Source organism: Mauremys reevesii, linkage group 5, assembly GCF_016161935.1.
Source record: "Mauremys reevesii isolate NIE-2019 linkage group 5, ASM1616193v1, whole genome shotgun sequence".
Classification (NCBI taxonomy): Eukaryota; Metazoa; Chordata; order Testudines; family Geoemydidae; genus Mauremys; species Mauremys reevesii.
Window position 1 is genome coordinate 92,686,259 of NC_052627.1, and position 17,715 is coordinate 92,703,973.

Below are 17,715 nucleotides of genomic sequence, written 5' to 3' on the forward strand. Positions count from 1 at the left end.
GTGTACAGACAGTTCCAGGATTTGTGGCTGGTGGTTTTTTTTTAACCACACACAATAGTACTATTCACAAATACTAATTTAGTCTATCCTACCAATGATATTCAGATATATCAACTGTTTCCAAAATAATAATATTAAAGCACGTCTCAGATACACGATTCAAACAAAACTAAATTACATTCTCATTGTATTAGTTAGAGTCTTTGAAAAATCAAATTGACTACAGCTGCTGACAATTCCTGAATATTCATTTGTTCAGTGGGTGATGACAAAAGCAAATGATGAATCTGTCACAAATACAATAACGAAGAACTAATTGCACCACATTTTTCTCTGCCGTGCGTCTTGTGTGCAGTCAAAAGGGCATGAAATAGTTCTGTAAATATGGTTTTCATTAAAAATATAAACTGCAATAAATCATTGAGGAGGTCTGGGAAATTATTTATGTGGCTGAATTATATATGTTGGGGAATTGTATTTTGCATTCCTCTGCAACACCAGTACAGCCAATACTGCCATGGTGCTTTACCCATTTGATAAACACATTTTTTAAAAAATATATAGTACTGATTTTTCTGTCTACAAAAAAACAAACAAGATTTTTAGGTCAGTAAAAGCACCATCCCATGGGGGTTTAGTTAGTTCTCTGGGACAGGGACTGTCTCTTTCTTTCATTTGTACAGCCCAATGGGATCCTAGTCCATTAGTGAGAGTCCTACATGCTATTGCAATGTAAGAAATAAAATAAAATAAATATATGATTATGGGATATTTATGTTCCTGTCTCAGTGCATGAGCAGCAGCCAGTGAGAGCAGCAGCTCTTTCCAGTTCTCACCTGTGATGTGACAGCAAGGAAGAAACAAGCCTCTTCTTGTTTCCCAGGAACATCTTTGCAGAATAAAGACATCAGAAATGGAAGAGATGTTCTGTTTTGAGTCACCTTATCCAACTTCCTGATAAACAGAACAAGTGTTTTAGCCAATTTTAAACCTCTCAAATGATGGGGCTTCTATCACTTCCCCAGGGAAACTATTCTTAATCGACCTCACTATGAGGAATCCCCCCTCCCCGCACATTTGGCCTACTTCTTTCTTTTTTTGCAATTTCATGCCTTTACTCTGAGTTATAACCCTTTGCATTACCCAAAATAATTATACCCTCCATATATTTGTAGATTGTTATGATGTACCCCTCTACCCAAGTTACCTTATATGTATTTAGTTCTTTTAATCCTGCCACTGGTTATGTTTTTCTCCTATAACTCTCTCTAACAATCTCAGATATGTCAGTGTTTTTCAAGTAATGAGGTCCCAGAAATGAATCGGATATTCCTGATTCATAGACAGATGGATTATATATGGAGATATACCTATCTCATAAAACTGGAAGGGACCCTGAAAGGTCATCAAGTCCAGCCCCCTGCCTTCACTAGTAGGACCAAGTACTGATTTTACTCTAGATTCCTAAGTGGCCCCCTCAAGGATTAAACTCACAACCCTGGGTTTAGCATAAGCAATGCTCAAACCACTGAGCTAGCCCTTCTCTCCTAGATTAGAGCATCTAGTCTGACCTCTCCTGTATAAAACAACTCATAGAATTTCACCCTATTCCTGTATTGAGCCCAATACCTTGTGTGTGAGTAAAGCATATCTTCCATGTGATTAGATCAGAGCCACGGAAAGAAAGAATATTGTATCTTGATCCTTCCATACCAAAACTGCATTCACCATTTTTGCTGTGATATTAGATTTCCATCTCATGTTTTATTAACTCTGTTATCTGCATATACCCACTACTATAGTGTCATGATCAGGACAAGGGTGGTCATACATAGTGGTCGGAGCAGGCAGGGCTGGATTAACGCAGAGGCTTTAGGGGCTGCAGCCAAGGGCCCTGGGCTAAGGGGGTCTCTGTCACAGCAGGGCTCAGGCAGGCTGCCTGCATGCTGTGGTCCCACGCCGCTCCCAGAAGTATCCATCTGCTGGCACCTCTCTGTGGCCCCTGGTGGGTGCAGGAGGAAGCTCTTTGTGCTGCCCCCACCCCCAGCACCATCCCCGCAGCTCCCATTGGCTGGGAACCAACCAATGGGAACTACGGGGGCAGTGCTTGCGGGTGCAGGCAGCATACAGAGGCACGCTATTCCCCTCCCCACAGGGGCATGAAGAGATGTGCCAGCAGACGTCCACGTCTGGGAGTGCCATGGGGCTTTTGTTTTTGTTTTTTTTCATTATGCTGTCCAAGTTTCTACCTCCACTTGAATATCTGTGTTTTGGTTTTCTTTCGTCAAGTGTATGACTTACATTTTCCCATTCTGCATATAATTTCAATCAGTCAATCTACATTCATTCATTTTAATCTACATTTCATTCACCATTTTGGTATCCAAGTGCTACCAGAAGTATATAAGTAAAATTCAGCCAAGACGACTTCTATTTTCTACCCTGGCCTCTAATTGTTCAGTATGAATGCAAGATGACATCTGTTTTTACTACTGTAATTATGAATATATGAAAGTTGGTACCATAGAACAAGGACAGCAGGGTCTCCATTTTTGCTCTGTTCATGGTGAGATTTCTGCCCAGGTTTCTATTAAAACATGTCTCAGTTCCTTTGTATTATTTCTCAGTCCTAACTGCCAATAGTATTTAAAGAACAACTTCTGTGGATACTAAATTTCACTAGTGCGCTGTCTACATGCTCTTCTTACATCGCTGATGACAGTGTTCAAGACGAGACCCCCAGAAAGATTCCTGTGGCACCTTACCTATCACCATCAAGGAAGCACTTGCTGACTGTATTGTATTGACAGGCAATAGGTGGGAAATAAGTAACAGTACAGCTCCTTTCATTGTAATAACAGACCTATTTTATTTGGCCATTTGGCACTAGAAAAGTATCTTTATTAACTTTGCCTCACTTTCTCTCCCAGATTTATCGGCCTCTCAAACAGTTCTACACAAAATTCTTATCCAGTCCAGTCCATTTAATCATGTCAGTAAGTTGCCAAACGTGCCATGTTTAATTTTAACTAAGTAATTTATAACATAATGTGCCAATGCAGAAATGAAGCATAAATTAATTATAGCAATATTTGCTTCCTATAGATTGTGCCACTCCCTAATAAAATAGAAGTTAAAAGAAAGGTAGGTATTGCATGTTTAGCCTAAGAAAAAGACCAAAAGACCTAATAAAAAAAAGAGAAGCTAACCTTTCAAGGTCCAATCATGAATTGTTTCTGCACCAAAAACTTCAACTAGAGTTCTGAGGAGAAATCTTGGCTCTGAGGAAGTCAGGGCAAAATTCCCATTGACTTCACTGGAGTCAGGATTTCACCTCTATTGGAGAAAGGATACAGGATCAGGTTCAATGGAGGGATCTGTATATGCGCTCTATCTTTGAATAATAGGAGTATCACCTCCCAGCTAATGGAGGTATCTGTACCAACTCCATAGGCAAGTTTGTGTTGCGATTTAGAAAAGGATTGAAATACCTCCATTTCATGCTTTAATGGTTTAGTATAGTCTCAAGATTTGCCACAACAACTGCCCAGAAGACCAAAGAATTTTTAATATATGTTTTTTTTAGAAAAATACTTACTGATTTTATCAGGAGAAACCTTTAAAAATGCTTCCTTTTAAAATGTTTGCCTCCCACTAGTTAAACACATACACACACACTTTCTGAACATTTCAGGGATAAGGGCACAATTAAAGTGTTATATTTAAGGAAAAAATTGCTAAACAAAACCTAACTGATCATTGCCAAGGGAAGCTAGTGGAACTGCTCAGATCCATCAGCTACTTCTTCTGCAGTACAAGTTTCTACTTTCTGACACCTTGAGATTTAGCTCTCCCCTCTCCTTGTCCCCACCAATTCTTTCTTGTATCGGTATTAGTTAAAAGATTCCATGACAAGGAGAACTCAACCCCAAACTGCCAGACACAAAGTCTGCTAGCAGTCCAGCTAACAGAGCTGGCCAGAAAATGGAAATCCATTCCCACAAAAAAAATCTGACATTTTTAAAAATGGTTTTCCTATCCACTGAAATGCACAACCTCAGTCTCGTTCTCTTTCATGTACAAATACACCATAGACTTTACCACTACACTACAGACAGCACAGTAGTCTGACTGGAGTTCTAGTTGTGCATTGGAGTGAGTCTTTGAGAACATAAATGGATGTATTGGGCATAATAGTGTTTGTGTAGTAAGGCATGTGATCTATGGTTAGCTTGTGTGTTAATACTGCCAAAAGTTGTGATTTGATTTCCTTTAATTTTTGTATTTATTTTTGGGGGGAAAAACCACTTGAGCCACCACTAACAGTAAGCTAGCAGAATATAGCTAGCATCCACTCAGAATCTGTCTCAAGAGAACAGAGGCAGAAGATGAGTCTAGTATTTTTTTCAAATGATTGCATTTTTCTATCAAGTACTTACAGTCCTGCTATATTAAACAGTTGCTATAGACTGCCTTGCCATCACAGTGTGTAGGTTAGCAATGTTTATCAGAAAGCTTTAAATTTATGAAACATCCATCCAACAATTCCAATGGAACAGAATTAACATTAAGGGGGAAACGATGCATGGAATTGTTTTACACTGAGCATTTATCATCTGTGAATCTGTGATGAGGCATGTATATTAGCTTATGATAAATCTGCCTTATTGGGTTTCAGGAGATATCGATAGTTAGAAGTGAGATTCTCATATTTTTAAAAGGAGCACAGTGCTCATATTTTCTGCTGCTCAAACGGTAAAATGGTCAAAATGCAGGTGTGATTTCTGAACAAATATTGGTAATGTGACCGCAGGGTAAATTCAGGCTCCACTGAAGTCAATGGGAGTTTGCCAATAACTTAAGCCTGGGATTTTACCCAGAGTATCTTGTTGCCCTTCATTCTATGAGAGAAATAACCCCCTGCTCCTCCTCCCTCCAAATGCACTAGGATATATAATTATATAACCTAAACTAGTGTATGTATTCAAAGCTGGTAGATGGCTGTCAAAATGAGCATCAACAATCTTTTTCTTATACTTGAGTAACTTCTGAAGATGTATATACTAGCTCAGTACAGTATGTGCCTTGGACTTTTTCCTCTAGTCTTCTCAGAGTTATTTGAGTTCATTTTCCTTATTCCTGTGAGCTGCTTATATTTCACAGGTAGTACAGAATGTCTTGCTAATTTGAAATTCCCTTAAGAAGTATTTTTTACAAATACTTTTTTTACAAGAGATTTATCGTTACCTGAAAATGTCACATTTGAAATGGCTTCTTAAAAAGTTTGGTTTCTTTTCTCTTTGAACAGCATATTTGTGGAGAATAGACTACAGGATGTTTTCCTAATATTCAGTGGATCAGACTCCTAGCTGGTGTAAATCAGTGTGCCTTCATTGAAGTCAAAGGAGCTATGTTGCTTCACTCCAGCTAAGAACTGGCCCCACAGTGGTTTTCTTTTGTTTTGCTGTAATTTAAAAACATTGGCATTTCAAGGACTTATTATTTAGGAAGACAAGACAGGTTGGCAAAGCATAGTGTTAACCTCTTGTGAAAGTTCCATGCCTTAGGGTTTTTTTTATTTAAGACAAAAAAAACTAGGACTGATGCAATTATTGCATTTTACAGCAGCATTTTGTTCCATTGTAACTGCCTCAGTTACTGTTTAACTCTTCTAAAGTGGAAGGTGAGTTAACTTGTCAGAGCTCTCACAGAAGCAGGTCTTCCCATCCCTATCCTCGTCCCTTCACTCTTGGCTGCATGCTTCCATTGGGGAATCATAGAATATCAGGGTTGGAAGGGGCATCAGGAGGTCATCTAGTCCACTCCCTGCTCAAAACAGGACCAATCCTCAACTAAATCATCCCAGCCAGGGCTTCATCAAGCCTGACCTTAAAAACCTCTAAGGAAGGAGATTCCACCACCTCCCAATAACCCATTCAAGTGAAAAAGGTTTTCCTAATATCCAACCTAAACCTCTCCCACTGCAACTTGAGACCATTATTCCTTGTTCTGTCATCTGCCACCACTGAGAACAGTCTAGATCCATCCTCTTTGGAACCCCCTTTCAGGTAGCTGAAAGCAGCTATCAAATCCCCCCTCATTCTTCTCTTCTGCAGACTAAACAATCCCAGTTCCCTCAGCCCCTCCTCATAAATCATGTGCTCCAGCCCCTTAATCATTTTTGTTGCCCTCCACTGGACTCTTTCCAATTTTTCCAAATCCTTATTGTAGTGTGGGGTCCAAAACAGGACACACTACTCCAGATGAGGCCTCACCAATGCCGAATAGAGGGGAATGATCATGTCCCTTGATCTGCTGGCAATGTCCCTATTTATGGAAGACGTATCTCCCATGTATTCAGCACTAGGTCATTTTCTAATATGCCTACTTAGGTTTTTTCATGGCCGATACCTATAATACATGCTTAAATCCTGGTCTGCATCCAAGCTGCACTTGAAAATGTAATGCTGGGGAGCAAAGGGGATTTTAAAGCACCATTATTCTCTGCTCAAATGGAGCTTAGGTCTGCTCCAATGTACACCTAGCTCCTAGACATCCCAGTGCCTTTATGGCAGTTGTGATCCCCTGGAGATTAAGTTTGCCCTGGTCACACCTTCTTTTCCCCAGCCACACAGCTAGTGGCTGCACCCAGGAGGAAGATGGCACAGGGAGCTGCTACACTGGCTCTATTCCACCCAACAATTTCTCCCTGCAAAGACATTCACTAGGAAGCCAGAGCTGCCATCTTCACCAGCTGCATTGTGCTGCCCCCACAAAACAGCTAGATAGAGACAGACTCTGGCAAAGAGTAATTAATTCTGTGGTGCATCAAGGCTTGTGAAAAAGGCACTCTCTATCAATCCATCAAGAATAAATAAAATAGCACTCCTGGTAAAATAAATCTCTCCATGCCGAAAGTATGGTTGTAATAATTTTGAGTAGAAATTTTCAGTGTTTCATTCAGTTCCACCCTTCTCTTTTTTGAATTGTTTAAAGTTCTGCCAGCCAAATTTCAAACTGTGTGTCATGACTTCCACTGTGATTGCGTAAAATTAATTATGTAATGGACTCTGCTGTTGCCATAAGGTCAGATTTAGTTTTTAGAGCAGAGCTGAATGGATTTCCCTTCATTTGGAAGATACACATTTCAGCCAGACAAGGCATGCCTCATAAATTATAGTCCTGCACAAAATCTATGCCTAAATATGATTTATGGTGGCAGAATCTTGGAGCCCTTTCTGCACACACATCCTTATCTCCAGTGGCGATGCTGAAATCCTAAGGGGGGAAAATTGGCACATATTACAAAAAGTCTGATTATATATTTACTAGCTGTGGATCTGTAAGGCATGAGATCAAAGCTGCATTACTTTAAAATGCAAGTTTGTAAAAAAATTATCAAAATTGCAGGGCAAGCACTGGCTTCAATCTGCCCCCTTGCCAATGTCTCAGTTCCTTTCCCTGTGCTTAGACTGAGTTGGAGGATTCATTGCTTGGATACTGTCATAGCAGTATCCTGTGTGGCTATAAACCAGTACTGACTAAAATGACTTTAGATTTCTTGGTTGTTTGATGTTGATGCCTGAAAGATTCCTCTAGTGATTAAGATCAGAAAATCTAATTACTTTTCTTAAAGTTTTCAGGTGAACAGCACTGCAGTAGAAGGTTTTGCATAATCCTGTAGTCACTGATATGGTAGCATTTGTGCTCTTATAGCTGGGCAAAATCTCAGCAATCTGCAGTCTGGCTGACAGAAATTGCTCCTATTTAATGGTACCTTTTTGCAAAGCCTTTTGAAACTTGCCAAACAAATATATAGTGCAAAATATAGGGTGCAAAATTTCATCCTATTTTAGACCTTGTGCAAATTCATTGATGGAATATATGCTCAGTGCTGTTTTATGACATTTTTTATGACATAATTGTGGTGGCTTCCTATAATTATGTCCTGCAAATATGATAGTTCCTCCCTATCTGGAGAATGGCAAATATTGAGATTTTAATGGTGCTTTAGTCAGTTCCAAGGTTGGAAATTAATTTTTAAACATGCGTCTACAAAATTCTTGGGCAGTCACAATAGCACTTTTGAGTGCATGGGTTTATGACACAAAAAAGCCAAAGTCTGCATCCTTTGGAGGAGATTTTCAGTAAGTCCCATTAACTTGTAAGGAACCTAACTCCCCTTTGTGCCTTTGAAAATCTCCCCCATAAAATATTGAAGTGTCCCTGGAAAAATCATGGAGCAGGTCCTCAAGGAATCTATTCTGAAACATTTGGAGGAAGGTGGGCAGGAACAGTCAACATGGCTTCACCAAGGGCAATTCATGCCTGACCAACCTGATTGCCTTCTATGATGAGGTAACTGGCTCTGTGGATATGGGGAAAGTGGTGGACATGATATATTTTGACTTTAGCAAAGCTTTTGATGTGGTCTCCCACCGTATTCTTGCCAGCAAGTTAAAAAGTATGAATTGGATGAATGGACTATAAGGTGAATAGAACGCTAACTATATCATCGGGCAGCGATCAACAGCTCAATGTCTATTTGGCAGCCAGTATCAAATGGAGTGCCCCAGAGGTCAGTCCTGGGGCTGGTTTTGTTCAACATCTTCATTAATCATCTGGATGATGGGATGGATTGCACCCTTAGCAAGTTCATGGATAACACTAAGCTGGGGGGAGAGGTAGATATGCTGGAGGGTAGGGATAGGGTCCAGAGTGACCTAGACAAATTGGAGGATTGGGCTAAAAGAAATCTGATGAGGTTCAACAAGGACAAGTTGAGAGTCCAGCACTTGGGACGGAAGGATCCCATGCACTGCTACAGGCTGGGGACTGACTGGCTAAGCGGCAGTTATGCAGAAAAGGACCTGGGGAGTACAATGGATGAGAAGCTGGATATGAATCAACAGTGTGCCCTTGTTGCCAAGAAGTCTAACGGCATATTGGGCTGGAATAGTAGGAGCACTGCCTAATATGTCTATGTGGTGGATTCCATAGCCACATAGACATATTACATGATACAACAATTTTCATAGTAACAACTTCATAATATCAACCAGAAATCATAACTTGTACATAGACAGAGTCCCCAGATAACTGGACCTATCCTTTTAATTTGGGTATAGTGGGAAAGTTTTGTAAAAGAGGAAAGTCCAGCTGTGAGACTTGATAGTGGACAGACTCTGGACCAGTTTCACTTTCCCTGGAAGTGTGTTCCTTTTAGATGCCATAGCATACGCATTAGAGAGACAAGGTGGGACCAGCTTCTGTTGGTGAGAAAGACAAGCTTTTAACTTACACAGAGTTCTTTTTCAGGTCACTTTGAGCTCTGTGTAAGCTTGAAAGCTTGTCTCTCTTACCAAAAGAAGTTGGTCCAATGAAAGATATTACCTCACACACCTTGTCTCTCTAATATCCTGGGACCGACAGGCTACAACAACATTACATAGCACACACAACTTAGAAAAGCCCAGAGGCTGTTCTGAGATCCCAAACCACCCCCAGCTGGCCCCAAGATCAGTGGGGGCTGAGGCAATGGGGCCTCCAGCCCTTGAGCTTTATGCTGAGCAGAGCTTGACCAGACCCAAGTATTGGACGTAAAGATTTTAATTTCACAATAATAGTGTTTTGGGGCTTCTCATTTTTTCCTGGATTTTAAGGAGTATTGCATCAATAAACTAAGCACAGGAACTGCTCAGCTGTAAAAGATCAGACAAAACTGATCATGTTTTGGCTTCAGGGACAAGCTGAATTATTGTGGTAATGTGCCATGTCTCCAATGTTAGAGGGAAAAGTCATTTGCCAGAATCGATGGCTTAAAACTAACACAAGTTTGTATTTTATCTATGAAATGTTTTAAAAATAAATTTCTTCATTCAATATCTTTCTTTACTCCTCTGCTTTGGCAGGTACCCATATTAACAGTGGTGCTATGTAGGCACATCACCAGTATTAAGTTTATTGTGGCAGCTGATTAAACAAAACCTTCCTCTAAAATTCATGGTAGAACCATAGATCCAGCATGCTCTCTCTTAACACAGTGCTGAGTATGTGCAGTGGACCAATCCAGTGCATCAAGTGACTCCCAGGTATCAGTGGGATTGAACAAAGTGCCATTCTTTAAAATAATACACATTTTAAAGGATTAAAAATGTAGTATCAGCACCCACTGAATTGCATTGGCAAAGCTGGGGGGGGTATTTTATATTTATAGATATAAATCCAAAATTCCTCAAGATTGTTAAAACATTGAAATGTAAGTACCAAATTGCTAAAATTTGCCTTGCTTAGCATACATATTGGCAATTGCATAAATATTTGCATATTACCTACATATACATTGTTTGTATATTACAGTAGCACCTGCATGCCTCAACTGACATCAAGGCTGTATTTTACCAAGAACTGTACAAACACATAGTACTTAGGGCTGATGCTTCTGAGGTATTAAAAAAGGGCCATCTGGGTGGATCCTAAGAACAAACTAGCACTGTGTATGGGGCACCATTACAGATTTCCCAGGACAGCTACTTCAAAAGAGGGACAATCCTGGGAAAACCTGGACAGGTGGCAATCCTAATAGTATGAGCCAATCCTTGTCCTGAAGAGTTTACAATCTAAAGAGACTAAATAGACAAAGGATGGAAAGTGTGGTGTATTGAGGGCTGTGTTGGAATTGCAAGCTATTGCTTTAAGAGCTGAGTAGAGTGGGAATGTCTTGACCTGCTTGCAGGCTAGGGAGTCTGTAGCAAAGTGTGCAATGGTCAAAGTCAGCCTGAAAAGAGCCATCTTAAAGAAAGGTGGGGTGAATTGTTCCTCTCTTTTAGGGAGTGGCCTGTTTTGTTTCTCGCTGTTTTGGGGGTTTAGTGTGCTCTGAATTCCAAGAACTAAAGTGGTGCTATGTTGCAACCTTCCAGAAAGAGTATTTTATGTTTTTATCTAATTTCTCTGTTTTGGCTGCATATGGTAATATGAACAATTTCCAGTTTATTTAAAAAGAGGAAGATTTTGCAACATATACTCAGAGACTTAAGCAGTATTTTTATGCACACTATCGAAGATACTGATAGGCAAAGGACTGTTTTCCTAACAATGCTTTAAAAAAATGTATGTTTTTCATAAGAACCTGGTGAGCTGGAATATAAGGACATAACAGATTCTAAAGAAGAATTATGTGCTTACCACTAATTTAACAGAACAATGCAAGTTTAATGTAAGAAACGGTACATAAGGAGAAAGTATCTCTGAATTTCTGGCCAGCCTGAAAACAACTGTCTGCTACTTGGGTTTTGGTAATTTTCTGAAAGATGCTTTCAGAGATCACTTTGGTTTTGGAGTAAAACACCCTGAATTAAGAGAGACGCTGTTGAATGTTGTATATAACAAGGAACTGACACCAGAGGGAGTGGCAGAGATTGTGGATTCAAACAACAGAGCAAAGAAAAAAAATGCATAAAAATTTGAAAATAAACTGGATGCATTGTGCCAGGCCTTGGATGAAGGGCCTCAACAGGGATGAAAAGGATGATGAGACAGGTTGTCATCTCTGACAGGATCCAAACAAAATAGAGGGAGCCATGTTTCTACTGTTTAGGGACACCACACTGCCAGGAGCAGTATGCCTTTAATAAGATGCTGCGGAAGAAATCTGATCAGAGGGGAAGATGCCACCTGGGCTTGCCATAGCACACCAGGGCACACCAAAGGTTACTCTGAGAAGAAGCTGGCAGTGCCTATAAATGGGAGCCAAAGAACTAGTTATCTGACTGTGGAGTCAGGCTTGGAAACAAGTTGTCTCCTGGATGAAAGGATGTGTGAGATGTACCATTTCACAGAAGTGTATGTGGCAGAAGATGATCAGATATATTATCACTTACTTTGTTAATGGAAAGGTAAATGATGTGATATTGCAAATGAAAATAGATAGAGGAGTGGCAGTATCCATGATTTCTGAGGGACTTTACAAAAAACAGTTCCTGAGGTATGAGTAAGAGAACGAGAAGTAATGTTCTTTTACAGAAATTGAATAAGGGGCACATATGAGTATCAGGCTCTCTGTCAGTGTAACCTATAAATGTATCTGTTTACCATTAGAGTTAATTGTAACTGAAAGAAATGGACCCCCTCCGAAAGACAGTCATTGGCTATAAAAGCTCAAATTGAATGCCAGACCAAGTGGAGAAATTGAAACAACAATACAAAGTTGTATTTAGTACAGACATGGGTTTGGCAAAAGGCAGAACAGTAAGGCTGTCTGTCTCTGTCAAGGACATTGCTAAATTGCAAAAGGGTAGACTTGTGCAATATGCTCTGCAAAAGTCTATGACAGAGCAATTCGATAAACTGCAAAGGCAGGGCATAATTTCACTTGTAGAGTTCAGTGAATGAGCAGTACCAATTGTGTGTATGCCAAAAGGTGAGAATTGGGGATGGGGTAGGGGGAGACACTAGAGTCATCATAAAACCCTGGCTGGAAGTGGACAAACATCCAATTCTTAAACTGCAAGATTTATTTGGAAAACTGGCCGGGGGAGCGAAATTTAACAAACTAGAACTGTCCCAAGTCTAGCAGCAGGTGCTTTTTGGCGCCAGATTCAAAACAATTTATGGCAGTAAACACACACAAGGGTATAATTAGGTATGAAAAATCGAGGAGGTAGCCAGTGCACTGCTGTGTTTCCAAGAATAATGGATCAGGTACTGCAGGGGGTAAATGGGGTTGTCTGTTATTTGGATGACATATTAGTAAGCGGGGGAATTCAGAGAAACATAAAAAAACCTAGAATATGTTCTAAAGAGATTGCAAAAAATATGGTTTTAAGGTTCACAAAAACAAATGTGCTTTTTTCAAAATCAGGTCTCTTACTTGTGACATTGTATAGATCTAACAGAGGCACAACCAGTAAAAGAGAAGACAAAACAGCCATTGAGAATGCCCACATACCACAGAATGTCTCAGAATTTAGATCTTTTCTGGCTATGTTAATTATGGAATATTCATTCCAAATGTATTCACATTACTCAGTCTGATGTCTGCTGTGTTATGAAAAAATATGAAGTGGGCTTGAACAGAAAAGGATAATAAGTGTTGTTAGGAAGCAAAAGAAACTGAGCAGTTCCAGCCTATTGATACATTTTAATCCAGAGCCTCTCATAACTAGCCTGTGAGTTCTCTCCTGTAGCTATGGATAAAAAATGAAAGCCTTTGATAATGTTCTGGAAGAAAATGCTGAAAGAAACACTTCACAAATAGAAAAAGAGGCTTTAGGCATCATTTTGGAGGTTGTTAAATTCCCTGAGTACTTGTTTGGGGGGAAAAACGTTGTTCACACCAGTGATCATAAACCACTTGTAAAAATACTGGGTCCAAAGGTGGGTGTTCCACCACTAGCAGCAGCTAGGCTACAGAAATGGGTTTTGATCTTAGCTGCTTGCCAGTATTACTTTTATTATAGACCACCAGAAAAACGAATGCTAATGCAGATGCACTGTCCCATTTGCCTCTTTACAAAGGGAACATACAGCGGAAAATTCTGTGCACTTTCCTAAATGACCTCCCTATTATAGTTAAGAAATTAGCCTTAAAACAAGGAAAATCCTCATTGTGGTTACGGTGATGCCCTATAAGCTTTCAGGGTGGCCACATCACATAACCAAAGATCAACCTAACTCCAATTTCCTGAAATAGGGCCATCCATGGAGAAAGTTGTTGGCTATCGGAACTATAAGTAACATTACCAAAGTGTTTACACAAAAAGGATGCTAGTGGAATTACATGAGAGGCACCAAGGAGAAGTAAAAAAATGAAAGGGGTGGCCAGAAGTTCTTTTTGGTGGCTAGATTTAGAGAAAGCTATAGAAATGGAAAGCAGCTAGTGTGACTCCTGTAATAGCCATTGAAATATGCCAGAAACAGCACAATGTCATGCATGGGTGTAGTCTATAATCTGAAGACATGGCGGTGGCTTCACATTGACCTTGCAGGGGAAAAAAAGAGAATGCACATAGTAGTAGTTGAGGCTTATTCTCAGCGTCCAGAGTGCACTTAACAACCTCTTCTATAAAAAACAATTCATTTGTCTCAAAACATCTTTGCCATCTACGGTTACCTGAGAAGCTCATTTCAGGTATTGGTCCACAATTTATTTCTGAGGATTCAGACATTTCTATGGCACAATTGTGTAAAACTCACGAGGCTGGCTTCCTATCACTCAGCATCATATGAATTGGCAGAGAATTTTGTGCAAACACTGAAATGACCATTAGACAAAAAGGATGGAAGACTCCTGCCACATTGCATTGCAGAATTGTTTCCATATAGGCATTCACCACAGTCTACAACTCAGCAGACTCCAGTGGAATTGTTACATACTAGATGTTATTTACTTAAACCAGACTTAAACCAACACTCAGTGAAAGAGAGCACAAGTGGAAAACCTACAATCTAAGACTCCCAGATTTTTCTTCCTATGTTGGTTGGCACAAAGTTACAGGGGATGGATGAAGCAGGAAAAAGGTGTGATAAAGCAGATATTGGCACCAGTAACATAGTCAATAGAGGTAAAAGGGGAGACAATAAAGAGGCACATTGATCAACTGTTGCCAGATAAAAGCTCAGTATGGTTACAGTATGGGTCCTGTTACAGATTTTGTTGGCCAGTGGAAGAGAAGGTGATAGTGCCAGGAGATGGTAGCCAAGAGAGGGCGAGCAAGTGTGCTCCTGTGGGGGGGGGGATTCAGACAGTATCAATAAGGAACAGGACAAACTCAAGTGTCGCTTTCTTTCCCTGGCAGGCACCACCATTCATGGAGAAATCGCAGACCTCCTGTCATAGGTCTCACCCCCACTCTGAACTTTAGGGTACAGATGTGGGGACCTGCATGAACACCTTTAAGCTTAACTACCAGCTTAGATCTGGTCTCGCTGCCACCATCCAGATGTCTGAGTTATCTGGAGAAAACTGTCTTCCCCCCAAAAACCTTCTCCTCCCTGGTTAGCCTTGAGAGACTCCTCCACCAGTTCCCTGGTGAGTCCAGATCCAATTCCCTGGGATCTAAAAAACAGGGGGGAAAAAATCAATCAGGTTCTTAAAAAGAAGGCTTTTAATTAAAGAAAAGAAAGGTAAAAGAAAAAAACCTCTGGGAGATAGCATACAAGCTGATCTCACAGACGACAGATTTAAAACACAGGATGTTCCCCTGGGTAAAAACCTTAGTACACACAAGAATACCCAAATTTGATTACTCCCCTAATTGCACAAAGACAAGTTACAAAAGAAAATAAACATAAACCTATGTATTCCTTTCTAAAACTTACTACTCTGATAATAGGCTGGTTCCTTGATCTTTTTCACTCCGGCTGAAACTAAAACTAACTCTAAACAAAGGAAACTTCCCTCCTTCCTTTTGAAACATCTTGTTCCCCCATTGGTTCCTCTGGTCAGGTGTCAGCTAGGCTAGGTGAACTTCTTAACCATTTGCAGGTAAAAGAGGCATTAACCCTTAACTATCTGTTTATGACACCTCCCTTAAGGCTAAACTTGTAGTTTGTTTTTATTATTGTGTTTATTAATTATGGACTTTACAGGGGAAGACTGAGCAGTCTGGTGTATTGAGGACTAGACTATGCTGGAATTGCAAGATATCATTTTAAGAGTGGGGGTGGGGTCTAGTCCTGCTTGAAGGCTAGGAGGCTGTGTAGCAAAGTATGCAGTCAGTCTGAAAAAAGCCAGCTGAAAGTAAGGTGGCATGAGTTGTGTCTCTGTCTTAGGGAGCAGCCTGTTTTGTTTCTCTGTTTGGTGTGGGGTTTTTTTGGATTTGGTTCTCTGAATTCTAGGAAATAAAGTGGCATTGTGCTGAAACCGTCCAACAAGAGTATTTTCTGTTTTTAATCCAATTTACATGTGTATGCTGTGAACATAATGGAAAGGGAAACAGGCAGACAGAGGGAATAGAACCTAGGCCTCCTGACTCCCTTTCTAGCGTTCTCTTCCTAAACCATGCTACCTCTCATATTTGAATGTAAGTTTTTTGCCTTTCAGAAGAAATAATCCGACTTCTGAGAGCTTGCTTGCACAATCTGTGTTTGGAGTGTGTTCATTTATTTTGTTTGTCTATTTTTAGGCCATTAGAAAGGACATCAATATCAAGCTCTTCAGACCCAATGGAGTGTAAACAGCTCAAAGCTAGAAGACTTCCTAACTTGATATAAAATTGAAGAGGAGGAATCACATAAAGGAAGGCACTAGAGACATCACACACACAAAATGAATATTGCAGTAAGATGGAAGCTGGAAAAAGCTATTATAAGAAAAAATAAGGTACTATTGAACTTACCATTTCCATTTATCCTAAATCATCTCCAGAATATATAGATAAATGTACTGTGAGTTACAGTAAACCACTGGAAATTTCAGGAATGCATTAAAATTATAGCTTGGTTTGCTGCACTTTTTCTATAACACGTGAGTTTCAGAGGTAATGGCTTGTTAGGCCTGTCCATGCTATCCAGCTCATGGGAATGCCATGTCATAGCCTTTTAACCTTGTAGGAACAGATAGCAGCAGCTCCACCCTTGTCTGCTTGCCTTCCAAAGCTAATGAGCTTGAATTTGAAAGCCGAGTTTTCCTTCCCCTAGGCAGACTTGCCTGAAAAGACTAAACAAGCTCTGTCTGCTCCCACTTGAAATCACAGATTTCCTTTTCCGAGATACACTTAGTTCAGAGCCCCTTATTCCTTAATGTTATTTGCAACCTTTCTAGGTTTCCCCAAGATGAGTCACCTCCATTCACAATCCGGGGGATGCACCTATACACCGTTATATCCCAGGATAAAGGTGCATGCAAACACAACCAATTTCAGTCCAAAACATAGACTAACCAACTAAATGGTGACACACCATAAGCAGAGATGTGACCAGGCTGGGCTTAATGAAGGAACAAGTTGTAGATAGGAATGAATATCAATTTCCCATGTCTGCAAAGATGCTCTGGTATCAAATGGCGATGTTGATGATTACAGTTACACTGTAAAGTGCTCCAAATGTCTAGGTAAACCCTTACCAAGCAGGCAGATAGCCCTCAGACCTACCGGAATCTGCAGAGCTTTGAACTTTAAAATCAAGCAGGATTTATAATTTAAAACCTATTCTTCTATTCTATTTGGCCTCTTGTTAATCTTATCCTGGGTACTCCCAAATTCACCATTGTCCAGTTTATCTGACCCACTCTGTCTCCTCTTCAGGAAGGTCTTGTCCATTCCAGCTCCCTTTCTCCAGGTAAATCTGATCAAGGTGTTCTCTTCTGGGTAGGTTTGGTCCAGAATTCCATGCAGGTTTACACCAGTCTGGACTCTTCCTGGAGACCACCACCTGCAATTTGCGTTAAGCAATGTTAACTAGTATAGTACACTTTAACAGAGAGTCTTCACTTGCTGCTTTCCCAAGGATTTTATTGTCATTGAGTCCTCCACAAGTTAGGACAATCACCCTGTGGAACACACATCCTCAAAACCTACACTAATGGTGCCAAAACTAGCAGGATCAAAAGATCCCTGCATATGTAAATTAGATTGATTCATTTTTGCCAGTAGGTGGTACAATCTGTATTTAAAATAAGTAATAGATCATACCACTTATGCTATTATTAAATTTGGTCCTTAGAGCCCAGTTGACTGCTATTATGACAAGTTCATCCTTCATAATAATCTGTTGTCA